The sequence below is a fragment of the Hibiscus syriacus genome, unplaced genomic scaffold, assembly GCF_006381635.1.
Source record: "Hibiscus syriacus cultivar Baekdansim isolate YM2019G1 unplaced genomic scaffold, ASM638163v2 tig00111095_pilon, whole genome shotgun sequence".
Classification (NCBI taxonomy): domain Eukaryota; kingdom Viridiplantae; phylum Streptophyta; class Magnoliopsida; order Malvales; family Malvaceae; genus Hibiscus; species Hibiscus syriacus.
Window position 1 is genome coordinate 1,357,377 of NW_024062980.1, and position 18,785 is coordinate 1,376,161.

Consider the following 18,785-nt stretch of genomic DNA (forward strand, 5'->3'; position numbering starts at 1 on the left):
ATTCATAGAAATATTTTAATCTATACTAATAACTTTCGAGAAAAATATTAATATATAATTAGTATATTAAACTTATATTTGTAAATAATTTTCATAAGTATCATATCATTATATAAAATATAATATCATATGAAAAAATAATATTATGGTCTTGAATGGACAAAGATAGTATTTTTCAATGTATAAGTTAGGGTGTTCAAAAAAACTGTAACTGTTAACCGTAATCGTTAATCGATATAAAGTTACATTTAACATGTTAATTAACCAACCGTTAAGACTAAACGGTTTTAATTAACCGAACCGTTAAAAATGATAGTTAACGGTTAAGGGACTAATTTAGAATGAGAGTCATAGTTTGGGGATGAAATTAGAAAATTCAATAATTAAAAGACTAATTTAGAATGAAAGTAATAATTTAGGGGTGAAATTGTAATATTCAGACGATTAAGGATCAATTTAAAATGAGAATCATAGTTTAAGGACATATAATACAATTAACTCAAATAATTATCTAAACCCACCTCACTCGGTTTCCACCAACACCATTGGTTAGCGTAGATATTGATTGGCATGTAATAGAGACGGTGAAAACCTTTATTTTTACGACAAAAGGTTCCCTAAATCATTAAAGGCAAGACTTATTTGATTTTACTTAAATATTAAGAATTACTCAATTAACAAACATTCATTGCATTATCAAAATAGAATTTGTTTATAAAGGTATACTAAAATTCGTGTTTTTTATTAAACGAATTGATTTAAGTGATAAACAACTTGATATCATTTAAGTAAGTTTCGAGTTCATGTCATTGTGTATGTAGAAAATTCTGTATTTATATCATATTTTTACTATGTTTAATTGTTTATACTATATTCATATTTTATAATAACGTTGGGTCTATATTAGACTTAATTGAGTATAACCTAACCAATTAGCTTGATAAGAATATATGCAAAACATTTTCTAAAATATATAATATATCTCTTTAAATTATTTTATCAAGATTCAATATTGTATAAAATCTTATGGGTTATATATATATATATATATATATATATATAAACATGTTTTGGTTTTAAAAATTCATGTATGAATGCCACGTGGCATGCAACCACAAGTCACTAAGAATTATAAGTAGTAATAAGAAAACAAAAGAATTATAAGTTGGGGGAAAATAGCAATAATAAGAAAATTAAATGGAAAAAAATGGGGGGAAAGAGAGAGAGAGAAATAGGAAAATTGGGGGAAATGAAGGAGGAGCGAACCATTCATAGCGAGGTTGTCGCGAAGGAGAGACGAATCTGAAATTCGTGTGAGAGGGGAGAGAGAGAGAGAGTGAGAGCGCTGAACGACTATGGCGATGCTAGAAAGCATTGTCGTTTTCACCCTCCTTCTCCTTATGTTGATCCTTATCGTTATACTCTTCCTTATCGCTTTCAAACCATGGCGCTTCTTCTCCTTCGCCGCATCCCTTTTCTCCTTCTCTTCTCGCTCTCGCACCATCAAGGTACCGTCGATTCTATTTTTTTCTCGATTTGATCTATTTTTTTCATTCATTTCAGGACAGAAACTAGTTTCAAAAATCGTTTTAGGATTGATTCCATATTTCAAATTGCGGATAATTGCTTTTTGAGCTTAGGTGGAGCTGGATCTTTTTTTTTTGATGTTTTATTTATTATTTTTGGCAGTTACGAGCTTTATATATATATATATATATATATATATATATTTGATTTCTAGATGGATTTAATTGCATTGCTTGCTTTTGTTTGACCCATTTACCAGCTCAATGCGGCGAGTTTATTTTTAATTTTCTTTTGGTGCTAATTGGATGTTTTGAATAAATAGTAGAGGATTGCATAGTTCTGCTTGCAGTTTGCTGAAATCCGTGGGAATGCAATGCGGATTTTCTTGATTCGTTGAACTGGAGGGAGCATTTAATTGAATTACTTTGGTATTCTTCTGTGGTGGCTGTAGATTTATGTTGATGCTAGGGGAATAACTCGTTTCCTAGTTAAGCGGATTGTGGGTGGATTTCAATCATGGATACCAGATATGACATGTTGTTTAGCAGATTTAATATGGTAGGAAATCTACTTGGAGATTATTGGCATCTATTCTGAGTCAGTCAACTATGATGGATCCTTAATGCACATTCACTAAGAATAGATGGCAACGAGTGTTGTATCCTAGAGACACTTTGTGAATCCGCCGGTTTTAGAAATATATGTATCCATTCTTGTAGTGTAGGGTCTTCATCTAGAACTTGGTTGATTTTTTCCCCTTAGATGGAAAGATATGGAGAGAAGAAGAAAGAAGATAATTTGGCTATCATTTTGAAGTTAGCTAAAACTAAGTTTTGGAGTCTCTTGGTAAGGGACAAATTTGGAAGCCTATGAAACCAACATATATACTGATTTTCCAAGTTATAATAGATTTTTTCCAAATGTCGAACAACAATCCTAATAACATAATATCATCGTAGGGGGAGGTGTTTATCTTGGTAACCCTACCAGATCCTTAAGAGGGAGTGGGTTTTCTTGTAATGTTTGCTGTGTGCTAATAAAATCAGAGGTAATCTTTTCCTCCTTCCGCTACTTTTCGGATACTTGATAGTATTCCGGAAAGCATGAAGGGGTTTTTTAATGAGACCTACAACTTCTATAAAAAACAATCCTAATATCATATGATAATCTCATTTTCCTAGATTTTTCTTATCGTATCTCCAACCAACTATATTTGAAAACTGAAATTGAAATTTACTCTTAGATGATTACTCTCGGTTTCTCTTTCTTTATCTTTTCTTCTCTAAATCCGTATGGAAGAAGAGATGGGATCTTTCTTTTCAACCCTTCATGTGCTTGTGTATCTAAATGCTAAACTTTGTCATAGCATATATTCTTTCAATTTAATAAGGGGAATATTTGGAAACTGTTGAAGCTTGCTTTCTGTTTGAATCTCTTGTGATCCTCTTTCATTTGACAGTTTACGTGGATTTGTAGGTTGATGATGTTGAGAGGCCTCTAGTATCAGATGGTGCCAATCTCACTCGAGATCAAATCAATGATTTGACGAGAAATTATGATTTAGAGGGAGCTTGTTACCAAAATGAAGCTCTTCTGCGCCCACCTCGTAGTGAGGGACTTGTTCACAAACAGCGGATCCCCCCAGCATCTCCCCATTTGGCTCAGGGTATTAACATTTTTCTTCCATCTTTCACTGTTTTTCTTGTATAATTATGCTTCAACTCTTCTGCTTAAGCGAATCCAATGCTAATGTTTTACTTTGTGCAGGTGATGGCTTGGTTCTAGATGTAATATCTGATCCTTCAGAGGATATTTTGGTTGGGCAGACGCTAAAGCGCCCACCGGCCACAGAGCACCTAGTTGAAACGGTAAAACTTGGTAGACCTGAAAATCAAAGTGAAAACAGTATACAAGAGTTTGTGCTCGGGGCTACCCGTGATCAACGTAATTTCTGTTTTCTCTCACTTCGATAAAGAGATTAATGCATTGCTCTCTTTCAATAGATTGAATGTGAAAGCATGCAATTATATCTTTATGTTAGAAGTGCAGGAAGTTGCCTCTCTCTTGAGGTCTCTGGTCCTGCTCGTGGAACTCGTTGTTCTGTACAGTCAAACACTTCAAGGCTGCCTTTGACGCTAGGGAGAGTTTCTCCAAGTGATTTATTATTGAAGGATGGAGAGGTTTCCGGAAAGCATGCAATGATAACTTGGACTTCAAATGTATACTTCTGAAAAATTGTATGACATTAGTTTGCATTGGTTGCATGCTATATGTGGTGTATTAATTGTTCCGATTGCTGTGAACTCCTGCAGAAACTTAAATGGGAGCTGGTAGACATGGGTAGCCTCAACGGAACATTATTGAATTCTCGACCAATTAATCATCCTGATTCTGGAAGTAGGCGATGGGGCCACCCTATGGAACTTTCAAGTGGAGACACTATAACACTTGGAACAACCTCAAAATACATGCAAGTCGATATGCTTTTTGATTCTGGCATTTTTTTTTCCTTCTGAAATTTCAGAACTCTCTAGATATAGTTATCATGTTCATAAGTAGTGAAACAAGAGCTGTTCATTATTCACATGATATCTCCAGGATTTTGAGGTATTTGCATTTCATGTTCATTTTCTTAATTTATCAATTTCATAAGATCATCATAATCTGAGACCATGAGTATAGAACTGACATCTTACTTGTCTTTGTATGACTGTCAGAATCGTCCTTTTGATATAAAATACCCTATAAGCATTTGTCATATAGCACAAGCCACATCCACTTCTGACATTCTAGAAGTACATAATTTTGTACCTTTTTATTTTTCCAGTATCATTTTTTATTCTCAGGCAGTTCTCATTTACTTCTGTTCGTAACTATCATTCAAGAGTGCCATGTAAATTGAAGAAGTGAAGAACTGAAGCTTTAAGTTAACAGTTGATAGACTGTCTCCTTAAGATAAAATTTCATATGGTTAGGATTGTAGACACGATTGTTTGCATGGCAGATGTTTTAGTTATGAACAGTTGGGTAAATTGAAGAACTGAACCTTAACGTCAGACTTTCAGTTAACAGCTGATAGACTGCCTCCATAAGATAAAATCCATATGGTTAGGATTGTAGAATCGATTGTTTGCGTGGCAGCTGCTTTAGTTTTCTGATAGAATATTTTGGTTAAGTGTTTTCTCTTATGTACTCATTGCAGATAGTACAATGTTCATATCAATTGTAATGCATGAAATATTTGATTTCGTGGAGCTGATTTTATTGATTGCATGTTGTCTTCTGTGACAGGTTCATATTTCATCCCAAAATGAGTGTCTGGCTCCTTTTGGAGTGGTATGATTTCGGATCCTATCGTTGCGTCAAGGAGGAAGGAAGCTTCCCATGGAAGATGTTTGCTATTATCAATGGCCACTTCCTGGCATTGATCAGGTTTTTAAGTTATTTAGTTTTTTTCCCCTATCAGAACGATGAATCTTATATTTGTACTGACATTGCAGTTCGGGGTGTTTGGTATCTGTGATGGGCATGGTGGTGTTGAGGCTGCCCAATCTGCGAGCAAGTTAGTATTTCATATTATGTCTTTTAGTGTGCTTCCTAGACGGGGCTTTTAGTTGACTCGTAGATATTTCGTATTTTGATTAATATCAGATACACTTTTTATTTCCCATAGATTAATCGTATGTTCTAGGGTGTATCATAGTCTTCAAAGCTCGTCACAAATTATTTGCATCTTTCTCTCCTGTCTTTCTGTTTCTGTTGTGTTTGTTTAAATTCAGTCAGTATGCTTTCCATGAGCTTCTGATATGATAAAAGCTGACTTAGGCTTTGCTTGAGATTTTATAAACACCTTCCTACTTTCTAGCTTAACCATTTGGTTAACCAAAATTTTATATTTAGCCCTTTCTATCCTTCTTGACTAGCAAAACCTAATTATTGGCTTGATTTATTCATTAAATTGCCTTCTGATCTTTTGTCAATGCCTTTTACTGGCATGGCACATCAGTCTCTGGTTAGTATTAGAAGAAGATTTCAGATCAGGCAAACTCCACTCATTGAACCACAAACTTTTCACTGGTTTCCTTGGATACTTTTGGTTTAAAGTTAGATATATCTTGATAGATTATGAAATATTTAGGTGTTTAGGTGCTACTTTTTTTTTTTACTTAAAACACCTCCTAGGATATGATAGATAACTAATTTTTTTAGAATTTGTGGATAGTTCTGCTGTGCGGCGACCTAACCTAAGGCCAATTTGCTCCCAGCTTTAACCTAAAACGTTCCCATGTCCAACCTAAAAAGTTATACAATTTGTAATAATTTCGGATACAACGAGAATGTTACATCATGGCTGGTTTTAACCTAAAAGTTACTTGTCTATTCTAAAAAGTTACACAATTGATAATAATTTCGGTTAAACTGAGAATGTCTTGACGTAACTTTTTAGGTTGCGACCGGAATAGTTATGCAATATATACGAATTGTTATGGAAAACGTAATATTTTCAGTTTCAACCTAAAATGTTATCCAATTTACTCTAAAAAGTTACGCTCTCGGTAAGTTTTTTCAGTTACAACCGATTTTTGCTTTTTTTTAAGCATTATATTAACCGTTTGTATTTTGGACTCATCCATAATTTGCTTAGAGTATAACTTTGAGCACTCTTCATAAAATTTTTCTTTCTTCTATACCTTTACTTCCATGATAGCTTAGACTTCTTAATAGCTGGCAGTTATAGCCATCATCTTAATACATATGCCTGAATATTTGTATTTATTGTTTTCTTTTATTAAACAATTGGCAATCATATGCTTATATGGTCATGGATCAATAGTGCATGTGGTGCTAGAGTATTTAATGAATAGTGGAATTTTGGAATATTACTAGGGAGAAATTTTCAATCTATTTGCTGCGGAAAGTGGTTAGAAATGCATAGTAAAAGGGCAAGGTTTTTTTTTATAGGAATTGAAGGCCTCGTTAAAACCCCTTCTTGATTAAAGAAGCTTGTAGACGAGCTCCTTAATCAGAGGAAGGAGGAAAAGAGTGCCTTAAGATTTCATTAAACAAAAGAAATTACATAAGATACAAACTTATAGTACCCCCACCAAAAACAAAGAACCAGAAAACAACCAAAAACAACCCTTCACAAAAACACTAACTGCCTAATCACCTCAGCTACAACAACAACTCCAAGAGGACAACCAGAACTTGGCCCGAAACACAGAACAACTATAGAAAAGCCACAACAGCTGACATAAACCATAAAAGCCAAATTCGGACATTAAAGCCATGAGCTTCCACACGATAAGTGAAGAAACCAGAAACTTCGAAAAAACTCTGTCCGCCATTCTGTACCGAATACTGGACATGACATCGGAGACCAAACCGAAACTTCAGCTCCAAATCCAAAATCAACTTCGATTCCCCGAAACAAATCACACATATTGTATCTTCAATACATACATCGCTAAAATGTTCCGAAATCAAGAACACTCATGAGCCTTTAGATTCAAAATCCGAATCTTCCCCGATCTGAAGGGATTCTTTCGCATCCTTCTTATGTCTCTGCCGCCTTGCATGAAAGCCAGAATCATAAAGGATTCTACCTTCAAGTTCAGACAATCCTTCCACACGTTGCACCTTACTGTGATTACTCTTTCTACGGCAATCTCTAGACTTCCAGTGTTGAGCCGAATGTTTTCCAAGAGCTGAATGGAGAGAGCTTAAATTATTATTATTCCCATCCTTTGCTGTCCGGTTCTGCCTGTCCACGCCCTTGGAACTAATGAATGCAGAATTATTTGTCAAGCCCACAATATTCTCCACTACCTTGTCTCTACCCTACCATCCAACATGGGGAATCCTATAAAATAATCTTCATTCCCTCAAAACCACGTGCAGTGTCACTACTTTTCCTCTTGTCATTTTCTGCCTCTTTCTCCGCGTGAACCAGCACATCCTCGTGTTCCACTAATTCCTCAATTTTCGATTGAGCCATCCCCTGACCAGCAACAACAATCCTCAGTCCCGAAAATAGTTCCTCTCCTATATTCCTCCTCAACCTCACCCGACAAGATGCTGCTAGTTCTGTCCCCATACAACATAATAGATTGTCTTCTTCCTCAGAACACCACTTGGAATTATTGACCTCCGAAGAGTTCATGCTTCTTCCTGCTTCCTCAGCACATTCCTTCACCTCGGAAATCTTCACTGGCGAATCACCATCGAGTTCCCCCACCGAGGCAACTACCTTTTCCATCATGGATGAATCTACCCAGACAGATTCTGGTCTGAAACAATGTTCAAACTCAGAAACATAAATTGTATAGATCTGATCCCCGACTTTCAAATCTAAGTAGTCTTCCACTTGAGCTTGGCAGTTCGTGGTTATCTGCAACAATGCTTTATCAAACGAGCGGGGTTGAAGGTCCTTTCCTCAATGGAGATAAGTTCTCCCCATTTGCCAGCAATGTTTGAAGGTGGAATGGATCCATACAAACGAAGGGATTCCTTTGCACGAAATTCATGACCGATGGCTGCTGCACTGAAACTTTTCTGACCACAATTCCACTTTGTCGAAGCAATTTCTCAACGCCCCAATCTGATTATTAAGAGCCAAATCCCTACTCTCATCTTCAAAATGATTAAAATTGCTAAACCACTTAACCTCATAATTTTGGGACCAAACACGCCTTCCTTATGCAAAGAGTAGACAACTCTTTCATTTTTAAAAATTTCTGCAAACCTACCAAGCTATTTTGAGAGCTAAGAGCTTATCCTCGTCAACAACACCGATAGGAGTCTATGAAACCTCCACTTTTCTCTTGACCTCGGCTGGTTTAGGACCAGAAAACTTCTTCTCCAGAATTCTTCACGAGGTTGAAATCTCGCCATGAAAATCTAATTATAAAACCTTGAACTCTATTAGCACAGTTGATAGCCTTCCTCGCGTCCTCCACTCTGCTGAAGCGAACAAAGCCAAACCTACTTCCTCCCATGCTTTTTATTAGGGATGAAAGAATCAACCACATCGCCATATTTATCGGAAAAAAACCTAAGACCTTGATGATGAGATACTCTGGGATATTGAAAATGATCACTGTAAAGCAATTTTTCCCAACAGATCTTCTCACCTTACTCGACATCAAAGAGATATAAAAAGGGAAAAAGGAAGAAAATATTTGAAAACGCCTGATTTTGTAGTAAAAGGGCAAGGTGGAATTATTGAATACCTTAGTGGGCTCAAGTGTCTACATGCTATCCACTTGGTCATGGGTTCAAATTCTGGAAACAGTCCGTGTATATAGTGAAAGGCTGTGTAGATCAATACCTTCCTCAAACCCTGTATATAGTGGGAGCTTTGTACACTGAGTATGGCCTGTAAGGGAAATGAGAAGTTTCATTACTTATTTATGTCCTTTCTTTTCTTTAGCTTTTCTCCACTTTTGTGTTTGAATTCAAGTGACAGACAGATGGAGGATTTGGATATGATCATATTATTAGATTCTGTTTCTTTTCTTCTCTTTGGCTATACGTATCTTTCTGTATTCTAACAATCTTATTATCTTCTTGGCTATAAACACCACACGCGCGTGTGTGTGTGTGTGTATATATATATTAAATGAGGAAAATTGTTCTTCAGACTAGAAATTATTGATTGGAGACCTGAATTGCATTATTCTTGCAACATGAAGCTTTCAGTTCAAGATTTAAGGTTTCTGATTTGACCAAAAAAAAAACTAGCTGTTCTGCTCATTTTAGCTTATATGTAGATCTTGAATTAACTATTTTACTAAAGTTTCAAGGACTTGATCTGATGTCCAGGATTCTGCCTGAGATGCTTGCTACCGTTTTATCATTCTGTGAAAAGAGGGAGGGTTTTGTCACAACATGATGCCTATGATGTCTTAAAGATGCATTCTCTCGAACAGAAGACAGCATGAATAACTATTATGAGGTTTTTCCCTCACCTGCCTTTCCTTTTTTCTTTGTTATTCCATCTGTCTACATTTTACAAGCACTGGATCTCTTCTGCCTTCATTGAAGTTTATGGTGTGCATATCTTAATAATTAATTTCTTGCAGGGCTGCACTGCAACAGTTCTTCTGGTTTGGGCTGGTGATGGTGAAAGTTCTATGCACAATGTGCAATGTTGGGGATTCAGCTTGTCATATTTAGTACGTGTTTCATTCTTATTGTTTCAAGTTGTTGGATATCTTCTGCATTGTTGTAGTTTATGGTCCTATTGCTATAATGAAATCTATTCCTTTCAAAACAAAACAAAAAGTAGTTGGACTAGGGTTATTAGGGTATTTTACAATCAGTCTATTTCTTGGAGTCGAGTCTTGAAAAGATATCACTTCGATCATGCCCTATTCATAATCATATTTAAGAAATTTTCTGTTAATCTTGGTAATGCGGTAATCTGTAAGTTAGAATATAGGATAACCTGCCATCAACAGTTCATGAAGAAATCTATTGGCATCTGTCAGAAGCTTATGCTAATTGGCGATCATGCCCTATTCATAATCATATTAAGAAATTTTCTGTTAATCTTGGTAATGCGGTAATCTGTAAGTTAGAATATAGGATAACCTGCCATCAACAGTTCATGAAGAAATATTGGCATCTGTCAGAAGCTACTTATGCTAATTGGTGTACTTCAAGTCTTTAATTCATCTAACTATTGCCTGATATTGTATACTTGTGATAATCACCTATGTTTCTTGTACTCAGGGTGAATCTCGAATACAGGTATTTATCTAGTTAGAGTGTTCAATTTTGCAAAGGTTTTTCATATATTTAGGGGGTCTTTGGGGGTCATATCTTTATAGTCGTATCCAGATACATCAAACATAGGCTTTGGGCACGAGCACTTCAAGAAACATGAAGAGTCCGAGCAAAATAGATAATTGACCACTTTAGTGTCAATGCAATGTGTTTTGCCTGTTGTAGTGGCATCTGTTCATATTTCTCTTATTTCTGCAGAATTTTCTCACCATTTCTGTTCTAGATATTTGAAATGAAATTTTCATCATAATGCTGCCTTGATTGCTGAACTTACCATCAAATTCAATTTAATGGGACAGTCTCGGAGGTAAGCAACTTAAGATGACAGAAGACCATAAATTAACCAGTATTCTGAAAGCTCCGCATCGAAGGAACAGGGGAACCCTTAAAAGATGGGGAAACACGTCTATGCGGTATGTGCAAATTTCTGCTTATAGTCATTACGTACTGGAGACAGGGCTTGGCGACATTGCCAAAGGAAGTTACACATCTAGTAATTTCCCACTTGTTTCAGGTTTGAACCTTGCAAGGATGCTCGGAGACAAGTTTTTGAAGCAGCAAGATTCACGTTTTAGTTCCGAGCCTTATGTAAGTGAACCTGTGCATATCAATCAAACAAGTGGGGCGTTTGCACTACTAGCAAGGTGATTCTATAAAAAAATCCTTTCTGGATTATAATTTTGCATGTGAAAACATATTGCATCAACTGTTATCGGTCGACTGTGATGAAAACAATCAATTTTATATGCTCTTCTCTGCTCAGCTCATATTTTCTTGCTCGTATTCTTTAAATATTCGGCAATTTTTTTGTTATAATATGGATCCACTTGTCTGTGCCCTTTGCAGTGATGGATTCTGGGATGTTGTTAGTGTCAAGAAGGCAGTCCAGTTAGTTGCGCAGGTATTTTATTATTGACTTATATCACAAATAAGTCTAAAAGTATATCATCTTTTTTATTTAGTTACATAAAATATTTTTTTGGGTTAAAATAGACACATAAAGCATACTATCTTTTTCATTTAAGTACCTAAAGTATTATTTAATGAATACTACATGTCAACATTTTAAACCTTAAGATGTAAAAAATCGAATACTTTAGGTACCTATTTCTGACTAAAATGACAAGTTTAGATACTTTGACCAAAAAATATTAAAGCTTCTGGGTGTTGTCTTTTTCGGAATAAATGACGGTGTGTGGTGGCCAGGTGAGGGAGGGGCCGGAGAGGGAGAATTTGGCAGAGAAGATTGCGAATGTTTTGTTGAATGAAGCTAAAACACAGCGAACAAAGGATAACACATCAATCATTTTCTTAGATTTTGACAGCATATCTAGAAGAATATCTTGTAAAGACGATGATTCCTAATATGAGTTCTTTGTAAAGGTTTTTATTCAGTGCGAAGAAACTATATATTAATTATTTCAAATGCTATTTCTTGAACTTACTCTGCTTTCCCCAAGTTCTCATTTTTCGACCCTTACTATTGTTGTAGAGACCCAAGTTTTTCTTGCTTCAACGCACTCGGCAAATATAGTCGATTATAATCTCTAAGCATGATTTAGCTTATTTCTAAAAAGGATTCTTAAATTCAATCCATCAAACTATTTCGCTTATTAACCTAATTTTTTATTAGAATATATAGTTTTATTAGACTATAATTTACATATCATAGGGTCTCGTGCGCCGTACAATTATTTACCCAATATCCATTTCACTTATGGAGGTTGACAAGATTGATTAAATGACTAAATGAAGAGTCTAATATGAAATGGACTCATAAACTTCATTACATTCTTTAAAGACCATTTACTTCATGTTATTTTTTTTAATATGATCTCATAAGTTCATGCACATAAAGATCTTCGATAAATAGAACCCTGAGCAAACATCAAGCGAAGTGTCATCATGCAACGTTTTGAAAGCCTATTTTGCTAAAATTTGATACTAGTGTGGCATGTACATAGGAATAGGGAATTGAGTCTCGTTTTGTGTATAAATATGGACCATGATATGATCTCATGCTATATTTATTCGTTATATATGATGGAGATGTTGTGGAATGCATCCTAGTATGGTTAGATTGCATAAATGATAAACATTCTTGTTTGGCTAAGAATCTTGGCAAGTTGAGCATTCTTTGCTTGTAAGATAGTTTGTATGCTATGAACTATATATGCATGCATTAAGTGGAAAATGGCTCAATATGTTAAATATGAGATTGTGATATTCTTGAGGTGCATTAGAAGTACGACAATCTTAAGAGATTATATATCAAAGTATAATGCGTAAATGGTACATGCATGGTACTTAGCATAGGTTGTCACGTGGGCAAGTTTAGAAGCTCCTAAAGTTGGTAAAATTGTTTAAATAAGATATATTAGTGGTAGGGTATAGATACGTTGTTAAATAAATAATAATTTTTAATTTCAATATGTAAATTTTGTATCGATGTCCATACTAAAGTATTGATATTTTAGGTAAGAATGTCAATATCTACTATTTTTCTTGAATTTTTTAAGAACTTAAAACTTAAAAAAGGATTGATCCTATATAGCATATTGAGACACAATCATTAATATTAATACCTAATGGGATGTATCGATATCCCTCCTCCGATATGTTACTTTACTAACGTTTAATATCTTAAATGAATTAATTGTTTTCTCTGTCATTATATAATTACATAAGATGCATTCTATCCTTAATGATAGAAACTCTGTTACCAAAAACAAATCGAGTATTTGATAAATAAAGGGTGTTACAAACCAAGTAGGCTGAAAACGGAGAACGATAAAAACATGTAAATTTACTATTGACAATGTGATAGACTGACTATTCAAGAGTTGTGAGAAAATATGGTCACTTTCACGAGCAATCATGAACTTTTTTTTTTGGTGAAATTGTTCGAGGTTGGGTTGCTAAATATTTTAAGGTTGTGCCCGTTAGACTGTGATGTAGTTAATTTGCTATATGCTGATTTCTCTTTATTTTCATTTGAATGGAAAAATAATTAATCGCATACAATACTCACCGTCTAGTTCAATCAAACTAAACAAATTAAATAATCGAACTTTTAATTTAATTTTTTTTAAATGCAATAGTTATTAATAAAAATATACACTTAGCCAGTAGTTAAGTCCTCAAACACGTTGGCTTAGTGAAATGAAAAGTCCTAAACACATGGAGTCAGGAACCTGAATTCCATTATTTTCATTAAGCTCTGAAATTTAAAATAATAAAAATCGAAATGCACTTTTTCTTCTTCTTGTTTTTGTGTATATTACTCGATCAAATAAGTCATTGTTTATGGTTCAATCAATCTATCTATTTTTTTAGGCATGATGACAAAATATTCTGACATTTAACTAAAATTTCTTTTTTTTTTAGTATTTTAGCTCCAACAATTCATTTGAAGTAAAATGGTCCTTTCGTAGATGGAAACTGTTAGTCAACAAACAGTTAACATTTCGAGTCTTTTGTCCTAAAATAAAACATTGGGGTTAACATAATAATAATAATAATAATAATAATAATAATACTTTGGTTAATTGATACTTTTTTGTACATGATGAAAATGAGGGGGCCAAGACTTTATTAAAAAATTCATGAGCTCCTACGTCACAACAAAAAAATTGCTACTAACCATAATACCAAATAACTACCATACCCTAATGAAATGGTGAACAAATATTACACTTTCGAGGTAGAGCATCTTGTAGTGAATGATACCTTCGTATACATTTACCCATGATGAAGTGACTTTTCTTTTCCAGGAAAAAAATAAATAAATGACGTGTATAAAAAAGAGAAAATTGATAGCAGAACCTGTGGCTTAATCCTGGAGCAAAAATTGGAAAGCTGGATTCTCTGCAAGTCTGCAGAAGGTTTGACATCTGCAAATTCTTTTACTTGCATGGAACCAGCAATGTCCTCCGTTGTGAATGGAATGCTACATTCAAACACGAAAACCATCAATATTATTAGATGAACTGCAAACCATTTCTCCTTTAGTTTATGTTACCTGGTATCATCTTCCGACAGAAAGGTGCTGCTGCCATCGTCTTGGGAACCGTCCGACATTAGATGTTTCATGCTGGCGATGACCTGTATGATCGGAGAGGTCGAACGGAATTGAGAATGTTGCTTGTGAGAGAATAAGTCGTTGCGATTTAAGTTCGGCGTGACTTACATTTGGTGTGTTGTACTTGTCATCCCTGAAAAGCCAGCATATCCGATAAAGTTGTTGAACGCTCAGAGCCTGGTGCACGACACACAAAATATTGGATAGCTCTAACTCTCTAAAGAACCTTTTTCTTATTGATTTATTAAGAAGAATGTTGTATGAAACCATGTTCTTCATCATCCAGTTGTGAAGAAAGAAGACTTACAGGACAAAGTTCATTGGTTATTTGATCGTAGGAGATGGTGGATTTTTCTTGCAGAATCTGACAAAACAACAACAGTTGTTCAAATTGGAAGAATGAAAGAATCTAATGTGTGAGTTTCGGTAATTGGTAAAATTCGAGTACTAGTCCTCATAATTGTATGGAAGAAACATACCAAGAAAGCAACTGTTTGCCGTGTGTGTTTGAGTTCACCCCATGAGGAGCCTGCATTCTGTAATTACAGGAATCACCAAACCACCAAGATATTGAAACTCAGTAAGCAGAAATGGATTTTTCCCCCATGATGGCATGGATGTTCAAACTTGAAAATTGCACCTTCAACAACAATCTTTAGTTGGAAATAATAAAGGGTAAACTACATGATTGATCTTTCGTTTAAGTTTATACATTTTTCCTCTCAGAATTCAAAAAAATAATAATATTTGGCTACTTTCATTTTTATTTAATTAAGACGTGATCATGTTCGTTTTTATTTAATTGAGTTGTGATCACTTACCTTGTCGACTTTTAAATGTTTAGTTACTGAAATTTTGACTGCCGTTAGTGAGAAAAAGTAAAGAAAATAAATAAAAGTGACCACGTCCTAATTAAAAAACTAAAGTGATCAAATATTATATTTTTTAAATTTAGTGAGGAAAAGTGTACAAAACTAAAACATTGATCAATCATGTAGTTACCCAATAATAAATTACCTCTTCTGTGGCTTGGGCACACCATAGTTCCAATTCCATTAACCCATACTTCACATACTCCCCATTGCTAAGTGAGCAGCACTCTACTCGGATAAGAAAGCTGTAGTAGAACATTTAACATCGTATTTAGTAATATAGTCTTATCATTTATCTAACAGGAGCATAAAGATGAAATTTTGATTTACCTATTAAGAACTGCGTGTTTATATATCTGAATATTTGAGTGAAAATTTTCTGAACAAGCACCGGAGGCACCTGAAAAGAATCCGTAACCTTAAGTTCAACATAAACCGAACGGTAGTTCACTTCAATATCATAATAGCAGTAAATTACATACAAAATTTTCTTTCAATGTGCCCAGAAACTTGTTCAGGGACTCGATAATTCCTTGCCAGTGACTAGCTGGAGAACAACCTTGACTCTTCGAACGGGTTAATAGCAGTTCCCTTTGATGATTTAGGTACTGATATGTAGGGTAATGCCATTAGCAACAAAAAGAAACAAAACAATTCCAATTCCAATACGCCAATACGCCATTAGCTCCATACCTGGATAATATGAGAGATATGCACTGACAATTCCTTTTTCAAGTTGTCTCTAATGATTCCGAAGACCTTTCTACATATGCTGTGAGTTGCTGCTTAAAAAGTATAGCCGGATACTTTCCATCGAACTGGCGTATTACACCGATCGCGAGATTGGAAGAAGATGAACGGAAACTCTGAAAAACAACAGACACCCTATAATAAATTTTCCAGCATAAGCTGTAGAACCATTTCACAAAAACATATCAGAAAGATTTTAAAAGAGAAATATTTTAAGTCATGACCACTTCATGCAAATTAATCAGACTTTGTAAATGAATTATCTAAATACTTGAGCCATCCTTGAAAATAGTGATGTTGGAGGAGGCGGTTTCTGTGCACTTTTCAAACTACTTGAAACCAAAAACAACAACGAAGACATGTTCGACAGCCAATAGGCCATGTGAGCATTATCGTCCTCGTCTGCAAAACAGCAAATGAAATCATGAATGTTATCTTTGATGTTTACGTTGGTAATCACTGCTGATACTTAGTTCTTGCAGTCAAAAGCAAAGGTGAACATGGGTGCAACAATAAAAGCTAAACGATGAAACAATGACAACATTTTGAACCAAAAACAAATCGAGAGTTGTGGGTATAAATATGATTCTGTCTTTAGCTTTCTGTGATAAATAAGTTACCTCTAGAGCAGAGCCAATCATCTGAATAAGATTATCAAATGCACTTGTTCTTTCAGCTTCTAATAATCTCCAGTAAACAAGGCATTTGTATATTGTAAATGCTGCAACAGGCTTTGCATGGCTGAATCCAAGATTCTGCTCCGTACATTTTATTAGAGAATCAAAACCGTCCTGTACCTGGGTGATACATACATCAAAAATTAATCCCCGGAAATTCCATCCACCACAAATCTTGAAAACAAAAGTAGGAAAGTAAAACGAGTTCCATATCGTCCGGATTCATACTTGTGGCACTTCAGTCTTAGATATCCTCATTATACTATCTTCTCTACCGAACCTAATCGATGGGCCAGAATTCAGTTGTGCCTGTCAAAACGAGCTTTCTATCTCAGGGCCATAAATAAAAAAAGAATCAATGATGCTGGTATAAATGATCAACTGAAGTAGAGTTAATTATCCAGTCTATTCAATCTTCACTTACTTGAGGAGCATTTTGCACAGGCTGCAAAGTGAAATAAAGAACCAACAAAGAAAAATAAGCAAAGTGAAAAATAATCACAATCAACAAACCAACTCAAGAAAGATAGAACATCGAGTTTAAACATAACTTACTGTGTTGTAAATGACAATTGAGATGACATTTTTCTACTAGGTGCACTCAGCAAAGCTTGCTGTCTCAAAACCTTATCCTCGGTTTCCATGTCTGAAATCTTGTCTTCTAACCTGTTAAAAGATATAGACGTTATTTGCATGGAAGATAAGCAGTTCAAGTTGAAGAATGAAACAATCCAATGACTAAACATAATAACTTAAACATCAAACATCTATTAGTACAGCACAAAATCAGGATAAAACCTTTGCATTGTAGTTTTTAAGTCAATTATCCTCATCTCAGCCTCTGTAGCCTGCTTTAGCCGCGCTTCGCAAATCTGTTCTAGTGTGGCTACCTGGGCCTGAAATGAAAGTTTGGTAAAAAAATTATTTCAAGACATAAATGAAAAATCACTAACTTTAAATGGCATTTAACAAGCCTGCAGTCCAAGTAAGGTCCTTTATTCGGAAGTAACAAATATCTAACAATACCTTAAGCTGTTCATTTCAGCAGTAAGTTTATTCATCGTTTCGTTGTCAACTACCGTGACCCCTGAGTGACAGGAACTTGTCCGGAAGTTTGTTTGCGCCCCAATTTTCCTTCTCACATTGCAACTTCTGCAACTGCCATGTAAGTTCTTCAACTTGCTTTTCCAGCTGACTGTTGGCCTCTAGGAGGGATTCGGTTTTCTGGGCAGCCTGCCGACAATCATGGATATCAATTGTAACAATTATGCACATACTTTCACCTCATGAATAAGCCTATGAGATCATCACATCAAACAGGTGAATACACTGGAAAACTGTACTGGAATCTCTTGATCATCCAGAATGGAAGTTAGCAGTTTTAGAGAAGAAAAGAGTTTACTGAACCAACAGATAAGAGAGAACATTTTTTTTGGAACCAAAGGTTGATTAACCAACTAACTAACTAATTATTTAGGTATCTATAATCTACATCCTATTCCTGCTACTATGGTGATGAACCATCAGTAATTGAATTTTCCTATTGATGGACGTGGAGAATAAGGATTAAACTTTGAATGGTATTTTCCTATTGATTACCGATTCAATTGACTGAATAAGGACTAAACCATGGATTAATATCACATGGCAGTAGAGTACATTAGTCAAAACCACCATCTATTAAGAACTTGTTGAAGGAAATTGAGAACATGCGTATGCAAGTCATCATGAGCTTAAACTAATTCAAGAAAATGAAAAAAATAAAAAAATGAAAATCACCATTTTTAGTTTGCGTAATTCTCTACGTGCAAGTTTTGCTCTCCGCACATTGTGCGACTAGTGCAGCTCTCTTTAACCTTTTGTAATAACGGCTCACCAAGAATCGACGACCTTGACTCTGTCACGGAAATGAAATCACATGGTATCAGTATGTTGATATGGAAAAATAGCAATCAGACATCGCAAAAACACTTGGCTCAACATTATTTCTTTTGCTAAACCAACCAGCATCCGCGTTTAATGCAACACAACTAAGATAAAAATTCATCGAAGAGATGAAAATTCCTAAAAAGGAGTAAAATCAGATAA

The 18,785-nt window shown here is 35.0% G+C and overlaps 2 pseudogenes; one reads left to right on the top strand and one right to left on the bottom strand.

Annotated features, from left to right (window-relative positions):
• The first annotated feature begins 1,204 nt into the window (after positions 1–1,204).
• Positions 1,205–11,735, top strand: LOC120152679 (annotated as a pseudogene).
• Positions 11,736–14,149: 2,414 nt separating this feature from the next.
• The window catches only part of LOC120152767, a 36,799-nt pseudogene continuing 32,163 nt past the window's right edge, over positions 14,150–18,785 (bottom strand).